Here is a 19,287-nt window from a genome sequence, read left to right as displayed (position 1 = left end):
ATTTAGAGAAGGGTCCAGAGATTCCCCACCCCTGCCCCCACACACTGAGAGCCTTAACTCATTTTCAGCTTCTTCCACCAAAGTGATACATTTTGAAGAACCTACCTTAACACATTATCATTATCACCTAAAGTTCATAGACTACGTTAGGTTCACTTTTGATGGTGTACATTTTATGGGTTTGGACAGATGTGTAATGCCATATATCCACCATTCCAGTATAATACAAAGTAGTTTCACTGCCCTAAAAGTCTGTGTGCCACATGTTCGTCCTTCCCTCTTCCAAAACCCCTGGCAACCACTGATCTTTTTATAGTCTCCATAGTTTTGCCTTCTCCAGAATATCACATAGTTGGAATCGTGCTATATATATAATATTTTCAGATTGGCTTCTTTCATTCATTTCAGTAATGTGCATTAAAATTTCTTCCAGATCTTTTCATGAGTTATCAAGTGCACTTGTTTTTATACAGCCAAAGAAGTCATACACCAGCAGTTGGAAACCCTGAAACGTTATAACCTGGAAGAAAAAAAAAAAGATGAATAAAGTTTCCTTATGTCCTACAGTGAAAAGGGCATGTACTTTAGAAATAAACCTGGGCTCTAACTATTTACCAGCTGTGTGACCTTTAAGAAAATTGATTAGGCTTTATAGTTATGATTTAATCATCTGAAAAATTAAAGGTTGCCTGCCTCACAGAGGATTACATGGGATCATAAACTGTCCAACCATTGCCTAGTAAAGACTAGATAATATTTTTACCTTGCCTATGTTCTACTGGTAAAGAAAAAAAAACTGTAATGGCTTACACTATGGTTGCTTAACCCTTTCATTGATCTTACAAGGTGACTGCTACTGTTTATCCCCATTTCACAGATGATGAAACTTGATAGAGACCAGATAGCTAGAGAATGGCCAAATGGTTTTGAATCTAAGCAATTTTGACCCCAGAGCCTTCCAGCTTAAAGGTAATTTTTAGATTTGATGGTGGAATTTTAAGAGGAAAAGCAGACTTAAGAAATAATTTACTGGCAGTAAGATACATCTGAGAGCTTTAAAGAGGCATCTGGTTAGTTATTTGTGATGGTAGCAGAAATGTTTGGAAGAGTATCAGAATTTGCATGGCAGAAGCCTTAAGTTTTCCTTGATTCTTTGTGAATATTTTTAGATGAGCCACCGCTTCCCTAACATCTACAAACAAGCAACATAGATAAGATATATTAGAGCCTGAGAAGAGTTTCAAAGATAATCACAGCATAAGCAGGAGAGTCAAGACATTCTTAAGGAGCTAGAAGCTTCCATTTTCATAAACAAATAAGGTCCATACTGCCAGAGACACTGATGCAATGCTGGAAAGTGGTATAAAATAATATCAGTAGGATTTCAACATCAAATAAAACTAACGATGAGATATGTCAGTCATAGAACCACATCCAACCTCAGGGCTCCCAAAGATTCGTAATCTGGATCAGAAGCTCTGATTATCTGACAAGACTTGATGCTTCAAAGGGTTTTCCTCAAAGTTGTGTTTCAACACAGGCAAAAAACATTCTCACAGAAACAATATTTAAATCAGACCTTTTTAAAAAAAAGCTTGACAAGACCTTTAAAAGATTAACAATAGACAGAAAACCGAGTGGGTATATTGAGCAAAATTGTGGACAAGAGTTTGGGCAAAGAAAATTAGCCACACCCTGAACCCTCAGTCATTTGTTCCCAGAAAGGGGATTTCATAGGCCTGCTCAGACTAAATTTACTGTCATTTATAAAAAGGAACCAGGCATTTAAGAAACCAAGCCCACAAAAGCAGAAGCTGGTGCTCAGAAGGCTAGCCCTGCCCTTCCCCCACAGGACAAAACTCAGCCAAACATCTACTTCCACCCCCACTAACTCAGCAGTTCTCAGAAAGGAAATGGCATTCACCAAAACTAAAGACAGCCTTGAGAAACAAGATGGTGTGGGCAAGGCAGGAACTTTTCAGTCCAGGCCAGTTCGGTTACAACTACACCCAAATCACTCCTCAAAAGTGGTGGTTAATGAAAAGAGAAAGGGGATGTTCGAAAGAGTGACTATTGACACTCAGATCTTTCCTAATATTACAATTCAGTGAAATAAACAAAGAAACTCCGTCACTCAGCCTACACACTTAGGTCATACTGATTCTTGACTGTTTTCACAAGATTACTTCGTGGTCTTTGTCCTTTTAAGACCTTGTTCTTGAGGCCTTCCTCAGCCCAAACATAGATTTGTTCTGAGATGGTAAGAGGTTTATGTCCAGAACCTCAATGCCACTGTTCTTTGTAAAGAAGATACTGCTTAGTGAGATCCAGTGTAATACAGAAGGCCACCCATTAGAGTCCTATTACATATGGTTGCAGTTATCTGGGTCCTCATTGCTAAAGGTTTTCCTGTAAATTTTGCCTACCAACTGCTACCCATGCTCAGTACCAGTTCTGGTTTCTTGGGTCACAAAGGTCATTTTCACTTTAGACTATCCATCTATTTAAAACTATCACAACATACTTAAAGCAGCTGGCCAAGTATTATTTGACACTAGACACTTTGTGTGGCGAAACCAACAAAAAAATTAACAAAAACTACAGTGCTCTCACATTAGACATAATCCACTTTGTGGCATAATTGGCAAGGTGAAAAAAATAGACCTTAATTTTCTTAAAAAGGATTTAACCAAAAGCCACCAAGTAATGTTTAGTAGTATTTCTGACAATAACCACACAAATCATCCCTATGATGATAAGTGCTAATACACATTGAACATTTGCTCTGTGTCAGGCATTCTATACATATAAACACTCCATACTTACATTACTTAATAATATATGTGAAGTGAACTTTTTCACTTTTTTCTAAGTATGGAGCTGGAATATAAAACTGTTACATGCATTAACTTTTTCTACGAAACAGGTTATTTGCCCTAAGCAGTGCATTTCTTTGGTTATCTAAGTGAATTTGGCATTTTTTGAAGGCTTTGTGGTTCACAGTGGTAAGTGCAATAACATTTTATCTGATCCCTAACATCTAATTGTGGTGGGGGCAATGATATTGGTTTGTGAGGAATAACTTTATAGTTTTTCTTGGGAAAAAAATGAATCCCTCAATGGGTTCATTCAACTCAGTTACATTATGTTTTTAATGGTAAGAGTGAACAGCTTTGGTTTGTGTGTTCTAATAAGTTTCCTTCAAGTGTGCCATACACCTAAATAGTTGCCTAAATGTATTGGTTATTCAGCTGAGAAAACAAGACAATTGGCAACGAAACTAGTTAGAAATTAATGGAAAAAAAATGTTAATGGTAGAAAATTGATCTAATGGGAGTATATATCATCCTCATATTTAAAGGAATATCATAGAAAATGCTAGATAATACACATATAAAGAGAACATGAGGCTTCTGTAGGATCAGAAGTCCTTTTCATACTGTATTTTCAGATGCTTCAAAATGAGTTATTCAGTACTATTTGCTGATGCTTCCCAGTGTTCTATGTCACTATTGACTAAAAGTTCTCCTCTCCCTCAGACTTCATATATTGAAATCTAATACTCAATGTGATGGTATTTGGAGGTGGGGCATTTGAGAGATAATTAGGGAAGAAGGTAGAGCCCTCATGAAAGGAATTAGTGCCCTAATAAAAGAAACCCCAGGGAGCTCCCTCATCCCTTACACCAACTGAGGGCACAGCAAAAAGATGGAAGTCTATGAACCAGGAAGAAGGCCCTCACCAGACACCAAATCTGCTGGTGCATTGATCTTAGACTTTCCAGCCTCCAGAACTGTGAGAAATAAATTTCTGTTGTTTGTAAACCACCAAGTCTACAGCAGTCTATTAAAGCAGCCCAAACAGACTAAATAAGTCACTGATAATGTTTTAAACCAGCTCTCCTGGTTTCAGAATCCTGTTCCTGCCATGCTGTAGTTAGCCCTCCAAGAAGCATTTGAGTTTCCCCTAAAATCATACCTGATACACGTCTGAATAGAAAGCTTGATGACACCTTCAGAATTTTGATTTATTCTCTTGGGTTTTTCTAGAATAAAATGAAATACCTTTTCTTACATCACAGCATTATAAAGTTCACACAAATGCTCTCCTTTTACACACATACACTCACATACATATATCCAATAAATCACCAGGAAGAAATGGCAAATGCTTCCAGACAAACCCCTAATTAAAGAGCATTTCCTATATGAACATGGAGTATCCTAGTTGGAAGGATGCTTGCAAATAATGTACTCTAAGCCCTTCATTTTGTATATGAAAAACTTTGGGCCCAGAAATGTGAACGAGATTATTACCACCTACAGCCCCTAGTGAGTTAATGGATCTCAGTAATAATCAACATAGGCTGCTAATATGACAAGAGGGACAACCAGTCCAAACCTATTCAGTCAGAATCTCTGAAGGTGGGACTCAGGCATCAATATATTTTAAAATCCCGCAAATAATTACAACTGCAGCTGCGTCTGACCAGGTTACAAGACATTTTTTTTTCCAGAATATTTTCTTTGTTTTCAATATACCTATTAGTACAGTATTTCATTTATACTAACTTGGGAAATCCTACATTAAGATACATTTCTAGAGGTGAAATTTACTGAGTATATGGATAAGACTTCTATTAGGTTTTCTCAAATTACATTTTAGGTCATTGGAAAAGATTTACACTCCCACATTGCCCTTCGCATATATTTGTTAATTACATTAAACATAATTCATTAACTTATTCAACAAATCTTTATTGAACAGCTACTATGTGCCAGCACTAGGACTGCATGAGTTAAAAAATATATATATATATATGCATCCCTGACTTCATGGAGCTTACATTCTAATGAGAATAGACAGAAAATGGGCAAAATGAATAAAATTACAAAGCATATTAGAGGGTAATGAGTACTGAGGTGAAAAATGCAGCAAGGGAGGGGGTGGGGACTTAGCAGGAATGGCTGCAGAGAGTGGGCAGGGAAGATGGTATTTGAGTAAAGATAAAAAGAAGGAGATGGAGCCATTTGAAAGGCCCAGGGTGCCTGGCTTTTTCGAGGAACAGTAAGCAGGTTCTTGTGACCACACAGAATGAGCAAGGAGGATGTGCAGAAGATGAGCACCTGGAGAGGGGACTTTGGCGTTTACTCTCACATAGGATCTTTTGGAATGTTTTGACCAAAGACCAGACAGCTCATTTAATAGAATCACTACTGCTGAGTGAAGAACAGAAAGAGCAAGGGTGGAAGCAGGAAAATCTGTTGGGAGGTTATTGAATTAATCCAATTAATCCACTTGACTTGAGTGGTGGCTTGCACCAGGGTGGCAGCAGTGATGATGGTGAGATGTTAAAAGCTTTGTATCTATTTTGAAGATAGAGCCAACAGGTTCGCTGTCTGGTTGGAAGTGGAACTTGAAAAAATGAGATGAGTCAAATAAGACTTCTCGATTTTTGGACTGAGCATCTGGAAAGAGGGAGTTGTCATCCACTGAAATGGGGAAGACTACAAGTGGAACAGTTTTGGGGGCTATGGAAAGATCAGGAGGGCCATTTTAGGCATGAAAAACAGCAAAGCAGGAAGAATACAGTAAGGAGAGTTACTGGATGTCAGGTTAATTCATTGTTTCTGGGAAAGAGGGTGACTGTTGTGCCAAATGCTGACAGAGCAGGCGAGATAAAACTGAGAGTTGACCACTGGGCTTAGCGAAAATGAAGGTCATCTGTGACCTTGACTACAGCCAGTTGCACTGGGGCTGGTGGGGTAAAAGCCTGAACGGATTGAGTTCAAGGAGGACTGGAAGCAGAGGAACTGGAAATATTAAGCAAGCATATGTATTTCCTTCTAGGGAGATTACTGCAAAGGAAAAGAGAGAAATGGAGCAATAACTTGAGGAGAAAGTGGGATAGAAGAGTTTATTTTTGAGATGTGAAAAACAATATAACGACTGCAAGATAAAGAGAATGGTTCAGTAGAGGGGGAGGACTGGAAATTTCTGAAGACACATCCTTGTCTTTGAGTAGGTGAGGAGAGGGAGTGGGGCTGAGTGACCCTGTGAAGGGGTTGATGAGAGCGTGGGAGTCTTCTAGAACAGGAAGGGGGATCCTAGGGGGTGGGATGATACAGCGGTGTGATTGTGTGGAAATTGTCCTCAGGTTGCTAATATTTTCTTAAAGAAATAAGCAAAATAATCAGTGTACTGTGAAGATGAGAAGATGATACTGGAAGTTTGAAGCCTGAGAAGAGGGTATGAGATGGTTGTCAGGGAACTGTGAGAGAGTGAATGATTTAGGGAAATGTATTACAATTTTAGAACGGGACAAAAGTCTCACTGGAAGGCAGTTAACAGTAAATTTAAAGTTAGACCAGTACACATGGTTTTGTATGTTTCTTCAGCCACATTGGGCACACACTAGGCTGAGAATTGGAATTAACTGATATTGGAGTTTTGACAAGTGATAGTTGAAGGCAAATTCTGGTGCGCTAAGACTGCCACCCCTTAAGATCCAGTCACCCACGCAGAACACACCCTACCCCTACTCCTTAAAAATGCGCTTCCTCACCCACGAGCTGCTGCTCCCTCTCTCTGGGGGCAGCCGTTTTCTCCTCCACATAATAAAATCTCTTGCATGGGCCTGTGTCTCCTGAGTAGTTCTGGGGTAAGGAGGGTCACGGTGAGATACCCTTTCAGTAGTAACCCTGTTTTTGCAACATATGTTGTACAAATCTTTCCCAGTTTGTGATTTCCCTTTTCCTTTTATATGTATTTTTTTTAACTACAGAAACTGTATATTTTTATGGTCAAATCTATTACCTTTTTCTATGGTTTCTTCCATTGCATGTTGCTTGAGGGAGTCCTTTTCTATAAAGGGATGATATAAACTTTTCCCTATACCTTCTCGAATTTTTTGGTTGAATTTTTAACTGTTTAATCTATTTTTATGCTTTGATGCAAAGTTCACAAAATAGTCATCAAAAAATTCCTTTTCCACCCACATTAATTATTAAAGAAACAATTTCTTGCACTTAAATTTGTAATTTCTTTAAAACATATTGTTTTATTATCTTCCTGTATTTTATAAGCTCTGAATCTGAGTTAGCACTTCTGGGTCACTGATTTATATATGTCTATTTTTAGGACTTAACATGATTTAACTATTACATATTTATAATTCATAAGCATCTGGTAAGGCAAATACCAACCTCCAGCCCCTTTTTAAATAAACATTCTTTAACCATTCTTGCTTACTTATTTTTCTAGAACATTTTGTCATGATTCAAAACAGACCCCTCTCAGGGTTTGTTTGGAATTGAAAGAAGCCTAAACATTAATTTGGGAATAGTGATTCTTTTATAATATTCAAATACTCTGTTCAAGAACCATGCTTTGATTCTTTATTCTGGTCTCTTAAATTTCACTAGATTGATTACTCATTCACATTTTTATACATTTAAAATCCCCCTGAGAAACAGTTTTGCTTTGCTTTTTATTTTGCTGGAGTGTTCTCAAGTAAATTCCCCAGAAAGAAAAGCAGAAGGTAGCTTTCTGATACTTTATATATCCAAAAATGTCTGATTTTTTTCTCACATACATATGTTATTTGGTGCAGGTATAGGATTTATAGACTGTAATCATTTTCTCTGAATATTTATCACTAAGTCCAATGGCTAGACTGTTGCTTGAAACACTGCTATTAGAAGAAAAAATGGAAAACAATCTAAATGTCAAAAAAAAAGAGATTTGTTAAATAAGTTGATGTATCATTAGTAAAAAACATATCTATAAACTATTTTTTAAATGAGGTAAATATACATGTGTGGTAAGGAAATAAGCCCATGTGGAAAAAAAAAGAGGCTGCATAACAATATGTACACAATGATTAGGTTTTTGAGAAATAGAACTTTACATGGATATATATTGATATAGTCATTTTCATATCTATATATCTGGGAAACAGGTGCCAATATTAACAAATCACTATGGGTATTAAATTAATGTATGTGGGAGAAAGAACTTTCACTTTTTATTTGATATGCTCTAAATTATTTGAAGTTTTAAAATTCTGTCTTACTATTAACAAGTGTACAGCCAGTATACACATTTACTTCACCTTTTTCCACACCTTTTTTCACTTGACACTGCTGACCACACTGGGTTAGGTGCCTCTTTTAAGTATTCCTACCACACACTGTAAGTATTCCAATTATAGAACTTTTCACTTTAATTTATAATCACCTATTTATCTATTTATTTCCAAGTAGATTGAAAAGTGAGGTACTTTCCCTATTTCATCATTTTTCTGTGTTATACCTTACAAAGTACCAATTTAATAACTACTTGTTCAAAGTGTCTCTGATTTGAAAGGGAATGTTTATTATCTAGGTCTCTGGGGAATAATAGAGGCAATGTACAGAAGGTAGGAAAGGGAAGTGATAAAGGCGTAGTGGAAAGTCCTGAGAGTGAGCCGTGGTCCATGGCTGGGTCCTTAACTGCAGTCCAAGGAGATCCACGGGACAAGGCAGATACTTGTGGGGAAAACCATGCAAAAGCAGTAAGAAGCTAACTGGACCTGCTCTACTGGGGCAATTCCACATTTAGGTAGGAGGATATTATGTAAATGTCTCTCTCTAGTGACTGAGTGGCTCACATGGCCCTCCTGGGAGGGATACATAGGAGTAGCGGGGAACTACTGAAGAGGTTGGAAGGCAAATATCACTATAAAAGCAAGAGAAAGTGGGACTTGCTTATTAGGGAACAGACTAAGCTGCCCCCCACCAAAAACACCAAAAAGTGTATACATCTATAAGCAGAGACTTAAATGACATGGAAGTTCATTTCTTTCTTACATTACATGAGGTGAATGTCCAACTAGACAGGGAGTCTCTACTCCACAAAGTCAATTCAGGACCCAGATTCCTTCCATTTATTGCTTCACTATTTCCTAAGCTGGTATCTTCATCCTCATAGTCACAGTTAGGTTGTGGGTGCATTTAGTGTTCCAACCTATAAAGGAAAAAGAAAGAAACTCCAAGGCTAATGGCTTATCTTTTCAGGTAGAAATGACCCAAAAATTACATACACTGTAGTTGCTATTTTAAGCCACTAACTTTCCATAAGGCTTGTTACGCAGCAATAGATACCTGAGATTAATCTGTGCAAATATCTGTTTCTTGCTCCAGAAAGATCCTAAAACAAGGGCAAACATAAGTGAAAAGCACTCAAATTAATTACATTTGGGAACAAGCAAATGCTTCCCTTAGGAGACTGAGAATCCAGATAATTAATTTCATAAATACTTATTTCATAAACAACTTAAGTATTTATTTGAAAATATTATTACTTTACAGATGTTAAATAGCCACTTTAGCTTTGATTCTAATAATTTCCTTAGGGAGGAAGCAAATTCTTTTTTGTTTTTTAATTATTGGGGGACTTAAATATTTCCCAACCAAAAAGTTTGTGCTAAATATATTCAATTTTGTAGTATCCACCTATGCTTATTTAAGTAAACACACCATAATTGCTCTGCTATGAAAATACTTCCTATCACTAGTGCCTCGTGTATGTATGCATATTTTTTAAAGTTTAAATGAAACTTTTCAAAGGGGAATCATTTCAAATAGTGTTGTGAAACCAATACTCTACATACAGCACTGAAAGTGAATTCCCTAAGAAATTTTACAATAAACCTATTCTAAAAAGCCTAGTCATGGTCATAGCAAACATCAAATAGAATCTAAATTTGTTACTCTTTCCATAAAATTTCTTTTTCTCAGTGGCCTTTAAAATCTGATCGTATATTTTATAGCTCTCCTTTACTTCCTTGAGTGTTAAAAGAACAATTGAGTTAAATACTTTGATGACATGCTGTGTTTGGCTGGCTGTTGTTAACATGCAAGAGGTTGCAAGAACTAAATAAAACTGATTCCCAGAAAGTGAGGACAGACTTTTAAAAATAGCGTCCCCTGAAATTGAAGCTAACTAGAAATAATTTTTAATTTCCAAGATTAGCTATTGCAGAAGGGGTTTGCAAATGTGTGTGGATGAGATTGTGGTGTTGTCCAATTCTCACATGTATGGAGAGGGGAGGATATTGTGAGGTTAGAGAAGGAAACTAATATCTTTTAAGCATCTTCTCTGTGTCAGTCACTTAACATACTCTTTCATTTAATCATTGCAACAGTCCTCTAGAGTGACTTTATCCACATTCCACAAATAGGGAAATGTAGGTAAGAAGGGAGGCTCCAGGCTGTACAACTACTGCAGTGTAGAACTGAAATTCCAACCAAGTTCCTCTGACTCCAAAGTTTGTGTCTCTGCCACCGAATACAGGAGGCCAGGTTATCATGTACAAGATATAAAGAGCTCTAAAATGTAACCTCTTCTGTATATCATCCCCAAAATGGAGTGATTTGCTTGGAAATTGAATTGAAAAATAATAATAATTGAACAGGGATCAGTAAATTATGGTCTCAAACCTGTTTGTAAATAAAAATTTATTGCCACAGTGCCACACCAGTGTGTTTGGCATGTTGCAAGGACAGAGTAGAGTAGTTGTGACAGAGACCACATGGTCTACAGAGCCCAAAATATTTACTATCTGACTCTATATAGAAGAACTGTGCCAACCTCTGGAATAGAACCCATGTCATCAATATCCTGTACCAGGGAAAGGGGTTCAGTGACAGGGAGACATTGGAGAGCTGTACTAGAATGACATGCTGGGGGAATCTGCCAGCTCTGCTGCTGCTCAGAGGAGCTATTTTATAAAATGCATCAATTCCTCTTGTCCTGACCTACACAGTCCATTGGGAAATGTCATTAAAAATACCATTCTGTAAGTACCACGGTAACTGAAAACATGTATGAAGGAAATCATTGATAATATAGCTACTATGAAATCATAACCTAACTATAATTAGTAGAATATAAATAGAAAACCAATACAGCAAAACTTCTCTAGACCAGTTTAGGCTGCCCATCCCTGAACCAGTTAAACATGGGTAAAGGAAATGGGGTTATAGTAATTGGGTTAAACTGATCTATGCCAGCTACTGACAACTCAACAATATAGCTAATGTCAAAGGTGGAATTGAAAGGATGTTGACAGGTCAGTTGCCATATTCACTATGATTTTCTGATGAAAACATATTAAAACATTGTCTGAAAAAATCTGAAACTAATTAAACAGTACAGCTTTCCTTGTTATTTTCCCAGTTGCCACCCACAGATTCAACTGATCATAAATGGCCAAAGTGTTCATCACACAGTAATTTATATGGCATTTCTAAAGGATAGTTCTAGAAACTTTTGAAATTTCCATAAGTGAGAAAAACAGAAAAATTTTATATAGTTTCTTGGTTTCTCATTTCATTGTCATTTCCTATGCATAAACCCACACCCTACAAATTACTGCCTTTTTTATTTCCCTCTTTTAAATAAAGATGTAACTTCATTTATTTTTGAGAAGATAACACAGTCACATGATTAATACTGAAGAGGAACAAACATATTTCTAGTGAAATGTCTCTTTCTTCTTTTTCCCAGTCACCTAGTTTCTCACTCCCCTCTACTGCCAGTTACCATTTTCTTGTATATCATTTCGAAGATAGTCTGTGACCTTCTAAGCAAATACGTATGTATATTCTTTCCCTGCACCTCTTTTTACAGTATTCTGAACCTTGCTTTTTTTTCTTTCAAATACGTCTTAGTGATCTTTCCATAGTGATACATAGCTTGTTCACTTTTTATAAGTCTTCATAATATTCCATTGATGGACATCCTGTAGTTATTTGATTAATTCCCTGCTGATGCACACTTGAGTCATTTCCAGCCTTTTGATACTACAAACAATGCTGCAATATATAAACAGATGTATGTCATTTCACACATGTGAGAGGCTATCTTTAGAATAAATTACTGCCTTTTCATCTTTTACCAAAATTTCATTTTCACTTGATGAACAATTTTTGCACAAGGTGGGAATACTCACTAAAACACTTTAATAAACTTTTGTTTAATATAAAAGACTCATTCATGTCATAGACTGAAACCACCTCCAAATTCCATATTCCACACACTAATTTAAGCCAGGACTCTAGTGTCTCACTAAGAAAAATCACTTTCTTAGAGTTTCACTTGTATTGCCAGAACTAGCAATTGGGAGACACACAAAAAATAATACCATCAAATGCCTACAAAACAAGTGGAGTACAATACCAGGAAGATGAGACACACAGGCCACACCATTTTCTGGCTTTCGTCATTGGCACTGCAACTTACTGGCCTAGGAAGCCTTTCAATTCAAGTGACATCTCAGCCAAGTCTCCTCTAGGTTTGTGGTCCTTCTGGGAAAGCTTGTATATGTCTAAACTTTGTAAACATTTCCTGTCAGAGTTCTTAAGACTGTAATCCCCAGGATATTTCACAGGCTCCCATTTGCAAGGGTCAGGAAAGCTAAATGCATTATTTTCCAGTTACCAGTCCAGAACAGAAGCCAATATACTCTGAGCAGTTCCAAACAGTTAATTTCATGTAGATTATACCACTCCCCGGACCTTATCAATGAATGTGCAGTCAAGTCCTCAGGAGCTGAGTGATGGGGTCCCTACCACTTAATTTCCATTATATTGCCTTCTCCAATGAAAACCCTGATCCCAGACTCTCTCTTTTGTCCTAAGAGCTACTAAAATGCAAATGTCTCTACAAGAGGGAACACTGTAAACTGAACCGGTCTTACACACCATTTTGACTGATTCTGTCATATTCTCTACAGGATACCATTTTAATAGGGAGGGAGAGAGAGCTGTGTAGATATTGTAGGGCCAGGACAGTGCTGCTGAGAAGGAAGGACACTAGAAGGTGAGACTGATAACCAGTAAAAGCCTAGTTTGCCTCAGAGTAGTCCCTGGAGTGTAATCACCACCATCACCCCTCCCGATTTTAAATCCCCTTTAAGAATGTGTGGGAAAACAAAGGGGAGGCTGGTTTTGTTTAGACAGTCTTCAGAAGTTGCTTATGGATACTTACGAAGGGTATTTGGAATTATGTCTTATTTTTAATACAGTCACCTCTAGGGACAGTTTCATAGCAATTTGTTTTTCCAAAGAATTTTCTCAGGAGTTGATCCTGGGTCTTTAAGCATAGACTAAAGGCCATCCCTCACAGAGGCATAATTTATGAAGGCCTCAAATAACTCAGACTGAAGAAGACATCTGACTAATTGCAGTGAGGGGTCAGCAAGTGGAGAAGAATGCCTGAAAAAGTGGATCACACAGTTAATTACCCACAGTTTAGCCAAGAGCTAAGCAAAAGGCAATCTCACTCTATCTCTTTGATCTGTCTCCAGTTTGAAACTCTGCAACTGGCAGCAACTTGGTTTTTATATCTTCTGATCTCCTTAAGGGTACTGGGCCAGGCTATATCATCCATAGCTTGTCATGGCTGGCTCAGTGCAGCTTGCTGAATGACTGTGTGGGACAGAAGGAGAAGAAAATCTTGTGGGTGTCCACTGGATACAAGCCCTAACTGGGAACATATAACTGGGTTGTAATTACCCTCTCCATTATTTCCAGAGAATTACCTGGGAACATTACTGGAAATGATCTGTCTTGTCCAGTCAGCTCCCATTCTCAGAAAGGTTGAGCCCTGTGAATTTCACAACCTTTGCAACTTCTTGGGAAATGCATTATGAGTTTCCAAATCTTCTGCTCAGCCTTGATAAGATTCCTAAGTGATTGCAAAAGTGAAAATAAAACCCAAAGCTATTTTGTGCCATGGTATTTATGAATAAAACAAGGAGAGAAAATTGCATGCAGTAGCCTAGACTTATAATCATATGGATTTTGGGGAACTTTCTGCAATCCACAATCCTTATATGGAAGAAATAAATATTGTTAATAACACAGGCTTACTCTGGTCGTATACCTCAGTAATTAATGCAGTGTTAGGGCTGGTAGGAATTCAGAGTTCACCTATTCCACACCTTCATATCCTGAATTTGAGACCAGAAGATCAAGTCACTTAGTAACAGGCACTCAGTTCATATGGTAGAAAGAACACTGAGCTTAGAAGGAATAATCTTGAACTTGAGTCTTAACCTTGCCCCTTTCTGGGGTGGCTTTCAAACAAGCCAGTGAGCCTCAATTTCTGTACTGGCACAGACCCAAGCAGACTGAAAACGTTGCTTAGGAACAGTGACGTGCCACCAGGAACTTGGAAATACCTTGGTTCTTAAAGACAAATTAATAAAATTCACACATAACAGATGAGAAAGTTACCTTTAGAAATAAATCATGAAATTGTAAGTTTATTACAGAAGAGTTATTTTTAAAACATCTATTTTTCTGAGTTTTAGAGTACTACATGTCCATTGTACTAAAAAAGAATCCAGGCAATAAACAAGAAAGTGAGGATTACTCATAATTCCTGGTGAATATATTTCCAAACACGTTCAGGAAGAATTCCTCATATCCTTGCAGATGAGATCATGCTATTCCTACTTCTGACACTTAACAAAATATTATTGGTATATCCTTTCAATGTACAGTAGTCACCCCCTTATCTGATATTTTGCTTTCCAGTTTCAGTTACCTGCTCACAGTCAACTATGGTCTGAAAGCAGAGAACCCTCCTCTGACACAGTCAGAAGGTCCATAATAGGCTACATCATGCCTACGCATCATTCACCTCACTTCATCGAATCAGGTAGGCAGTTTATCATCTCACATCATCACAAGAATAGTGAGTACAGTACAATAAGATTTTACAGAACGAGAAACTACATTCACATTACTTTTTTTACTGTATTGTTGTAATTGTGCTATTTTATTATTATTGTTCTTAATCTCTTCCTGTCCCTAATTTGTAAATTAAACTTTATCATAGGTATGTATTTATAGGAAAAAACATAGTATATATAAGGTTTGGTACTATCTGTGGTTTCAGCCATTCACTGCGGGTCTTGGATTGTGTCCCCCATAGATAAGGAGGAACTACTTTATTTGAGAACACTCAGAATTCCAATAAAAATGAATTGGACATAATATCTGAGGAGCTGATCTGATCTGAAATGCAATTGTCATTTGATAATCCTGGGGAAAAACTGAGGGAATAAAATAGGGATGGCAAGAAGCAAAGCAAATGGAAGCCCCAAAATGCCAGAATGTAGGCCAGCCATGGTGCTGAGGCTTTACATGCTTTGTTTGCTTAATTTACTCTTCTTAACTACCCTACAAATAGGCACCATTACTGTTTGCATTTTTCAGATGAAGATACTGATGCTCAAAGAAATTAACATGGTGCAATTAGTAAATATTAGGAATTAGGTCTGTACCAAGTGATACATTCCCAGAGCATGTTTTTTTAATCTATATTTTATTTTTACTGACGTATACATACACATATTAAAGAATCAAATAATTCAAGGTTTATTTTGAAAACAACAGTCCATAGCCCCTACATCCCTACCCTATTTCTTAGAACCTAGAGGCAACTACTTTTTTTCTCACCTTCCCCTCCAACAGCTCATTCTTAAAGTATCTACCTCCCCTATTGCTAAATAATGTGCTAGAACTGTTCTCCTGCGGGTTTTCCATTTTAGGCATTCTCTATTGTCACCTCACCCTAGAAAGTGAGGATTTAGCCCTCTCTCTCTCCCTCGTTCCCCACTCCCACCATGAGCTCTTGTCCCCTCTGCCCATTCTCTCAATGTAGTCTGCTGTAGTCTGAATGATTATACCTCTCAAAATTCAAATGCTGAAACCTAATCCCCATTGTGATGATATTTGAAGGTGGGGCCTTTAAGAGATAGGTCATGTGGGTGGAGCCCTCATTAGTGGGATCAATGCCCTTATAAGGAGACCCCAGAGAGCTCCCTCCCCCTGCTGCCAAATGAGGTTACAAGGAGAAGGCAGCGGCTGTGAACCCCGAGGTGGGCTCTCACTGGGCATCAAATCCTCCAGTGCTTTGATGTCACTCTTCACAACCTCCAGAACTGTGATGAATGCACTTCTGTTTATAAGCCACCCAGTCTGTGGTGGCTTGTTAGAGCAGCCCAAACAGACTAAGACAGTTATACTGTGATTTCCATTATACCTACTCTCAGTATTCACATTATTATGAACAAGCAAATGCTACTCACAGCTAATACTTGTAGACCACCGTGTTAACTTTTCCTTTACATACAACCTCCCTTTTTCCCTGGAATTATTATCATGACTATTTTATTGTTGTTCACTTAGTTTTCTTTGTTCTTAATACAAATTCAAACTCCCCTTCAATTGTGTAAATCTCCTTTCAATATATTCACCTGCATTGGGAGCTCTAACCATTTCATCTTCTGGAGGAAATCTAACATGTTCCAATTTAGGTCAGATGCTCTCCCTAGCATTAGCTCCCCTTAGGAGACTGAGACCCCTTCATCCTTACTTGGAGATTTTCTTCACCTCTCTCTAGTCTTGGATCCTATTTCCTGATTCTGATGTCTTCCTCTTTTGGTTTGCTCCCTTGTTTTAGTGAAGGATGCAACCCAGAAGCTTCCTAAGAGAGTACAAAGGAAGTAAGATTTTTGAGATCTTACAAATCTGAAAATAACTTCATTCTACACTTAATACTTTTTCACATCATAGACATCTATTTTTCCTGTATTTTTGAAAGCATTTCTCCATTGCCTTATAGATTCAGTTGTTGCTATTAAGAAAACGGGTAACATTCTCAATCTTGTTTTGTTATATTAAACAAATTTGTTTTTCTGGAAGTTCATTGTCTTATCTCTTTGTTCCTCTTGTTTTAGGTTTTTTATTTTTTAACACAAATTTTTTGAGTGTCTACTATATGCCAGGATATGTCAATGAATGTTTTATTATGACATTCTCAGGTGGGCTGCTATTTTTACAGAGCAGTTGATTGGCCCTTCAGTCTGGAAACTAAGATTGTAGGGTATTTTCATTAACTTTTTTCTTTGCTGATTTCCTGTGCTCCGTTCTCTGTTTTTCAGTCACCCTATTATTGGATGTTGGGCCTCCTGGACTGGTCCTCTAATTTTCATATCTTTTCTGTCCTGTATCCAAATGTTAGTCTTTTTACTCTGCTTCCTGGGAGATTGCCTTAACTTTTTCTTTTAGTCCCTATATTGAATTTCTCATTTCTAATGTCATATTTGTAATATCTAAGTTTCTTTTGAACATGCTGAATATTCCTTGTATAGGTAACCCTGTTATTGTTTCATATCTTCACTTCTCTCTCTGAGGACAAGAAAGTTTGTTTTCTAAGTTTTCAGTTGGCAAAGTTCGTTTCCTTCAAGTTGCTTTCTCTGTTTGCTTTGTTCTCTTTCACTGATGAGTGTTCTTCAGATATCTGGTGATCAGTGGCTGTGTCTTTTTTATTTTTAAGAATGAGACATTGAAGAGAGGATGTTCTGTGTGCATAAGGAGACTCTCCATTGGGTTTGCTACTGAGTGTTGTGATATAGGCCCACATATGGGGCACATGTCAGAATATTTTCTCTTAGGCTGATTAGTTTACCCAGAGAATTCTTCCAGCCTGGCTAACAGTATTCTGGAAGCCAAGTGGAGGAAGACGATGAAGGAGGTTTCAACACACATTTTTTTTTATTAGGGTATCATTGATATATACTCTTAAGAATATTTCACATGAAAAACAATGTGCTCACTACATTCACCCATATTATCGAGTCCCCCTCCCATACCCCATTGCAGTCCCTGTCCATCAGTGTAGTAAGATGCCACAGAGTCACTCCTTGTCCTCTCTGTGCTACACTGTCTTGCCCATGATCACCCCACACCATGTCAACATACAATTTATAAACATAAATTTAATCCTTAGTCTTCAGTGTTGTGGCCTGCATTCCTTCTCCATTACCCCAATCCAGAGTCCCTCTGTCTGCTCGTCACCTCAGTAAGCCTCCAGATCGCTACTGAATGAGGGAGAGACCGTCCTCTACCTGTGAGGAACTGGGTGAGGAGTTAGGGAACTACCAGTTTCTCACAAAAACTTTCCACCAAATCCCCTATGTAATCCCCCATCCTCATTCCCACTTCCTAACGTAACTGTTGCTCCAGTTTTGGGGGTTCTATATTGTAAATTGGGTTGGTTATCATCGAGTTTAAGATTCAGGCTTCTTGAGTATCCTAGTTCAGTTCTTACTTGTCTGTTTCCTAGTTTCTAAAACTGTATTGCTATTATCTCCTATCCCATTCCCTTTGTCCTTGTGCATTTAGATTTTCTTAAAATCATTTTATTTTCCTTTGGGTAAAGAGGGAAGGGAATTGAATGCTTATTGTGTTCAATCTGACATCTTTAACTGGACTGCCCCACACCCTAAGCTATTCTCAGCATGTTATAGAGAAGTTTGCAGTTTACTGTAACTGTTCTAGAAAGACAGACACAAAGCCTAGCAAATACAAATGAAATCACTAAAGATACATGATCACCATAGATAGATGAAATATCCATCAGGACTCTCCATCTTTTTTTGTTTTGATTCCCTCCTGACCAGAAATCTTCTAATTATATGGCCTAACATATCCAAGGTAAAATTCATATTCTAACACCCAAACTAGGTTCTTTTACAGTGTTCACCATCTTAGTGAGTGGTACCTCATCCTTTAATTTACTCATATCAGAAATTTAGGAGTCATTCTAAAGCTTTTCTTTCCTCAGCCCCACATCTACCCATCACCAAATCTTGCCCATAAATATTTGTGACATGAGCCCATTTCTTTCCATCTCTACTGTGAAGATCCCAGTTCAAGTTACTAACACATCTCCCCTATATGTCTACAGTTGTCTCCAAGCTGGTCTCCCTGACACCACTGCAGCCCCTTACCTGTCCATGTCCCACACAGCATAGTCACCTTTGCAAAATGCAAGTCAGGTCTTGTTCTCCACAATCTGCTTAAAATCTTCAGTGATTTCCCACATTCTTGAGATAAGAATGACAATCCTTAGCAAGGTCTGTAGGGGCCTCCCAGGACTGGCCTGTCTCCCTCCGCAGCCCTTTCTACTGGCACTCCTCCCCTTGCTATAAACTCGCCAGCCATGCTGCACTTCTTTCTGATCCTCCTTCCAAAGCTCTTTTCCCCCACAAGACCCTTCAGAATAGCTCCCTCCTACAGCTGCTTCCAACAGCCTCACTGCCCCCTCATTGACCCAGGATACCGCCTGCTCATCCTTAGATCTCTGTTCTAGCATCACTTCCTCAGGGAAACTGAGTAAGGTCAGGCTTCTTTGTACCTACACAGAAGCATGCTTCATTTCCTTATA

General features: G+C 38.0%; 1 long non-coding RNA gene across 2 annotated transcripts in view; it reads left to right on the top strand.

Annotated features, from left to right (window-relative positions):
* The window catches only part of LOC140844997 (uncharacterized), a 51,098-nt gene that overhangs the window by 469 nt on the left and 31,342 nt on the right, over positions 1-19,287 (top strand). For both annotated transcript variants that reach the window (XR_012123619.1, XR_012123618.1), the window contains exon 2: positions 14,586-14,709. This is a non-coding gene — a long non-coding RNA (uncharacterized lncRNA). The remainder of the gene's footprint in view (positions 1-14,585; positions 14,710-19,287) is intronic.

Source organism: Manis javanica, chromosome 12 (assembly GCF_040802235.1).
Source record: "Manis javanica isolate MJ-LG chromosome 12, MJ_LKY, whole genome shotgun sequence".
Lineage (NCBI taxonomy): Eukaryota > Metazoa > Chordata > Mammalia > Pholidota > Manidae > Manis > Manis javanica.
This window is presented reverse-complemented; position numbering and strand designations above follow the sequence as displayed.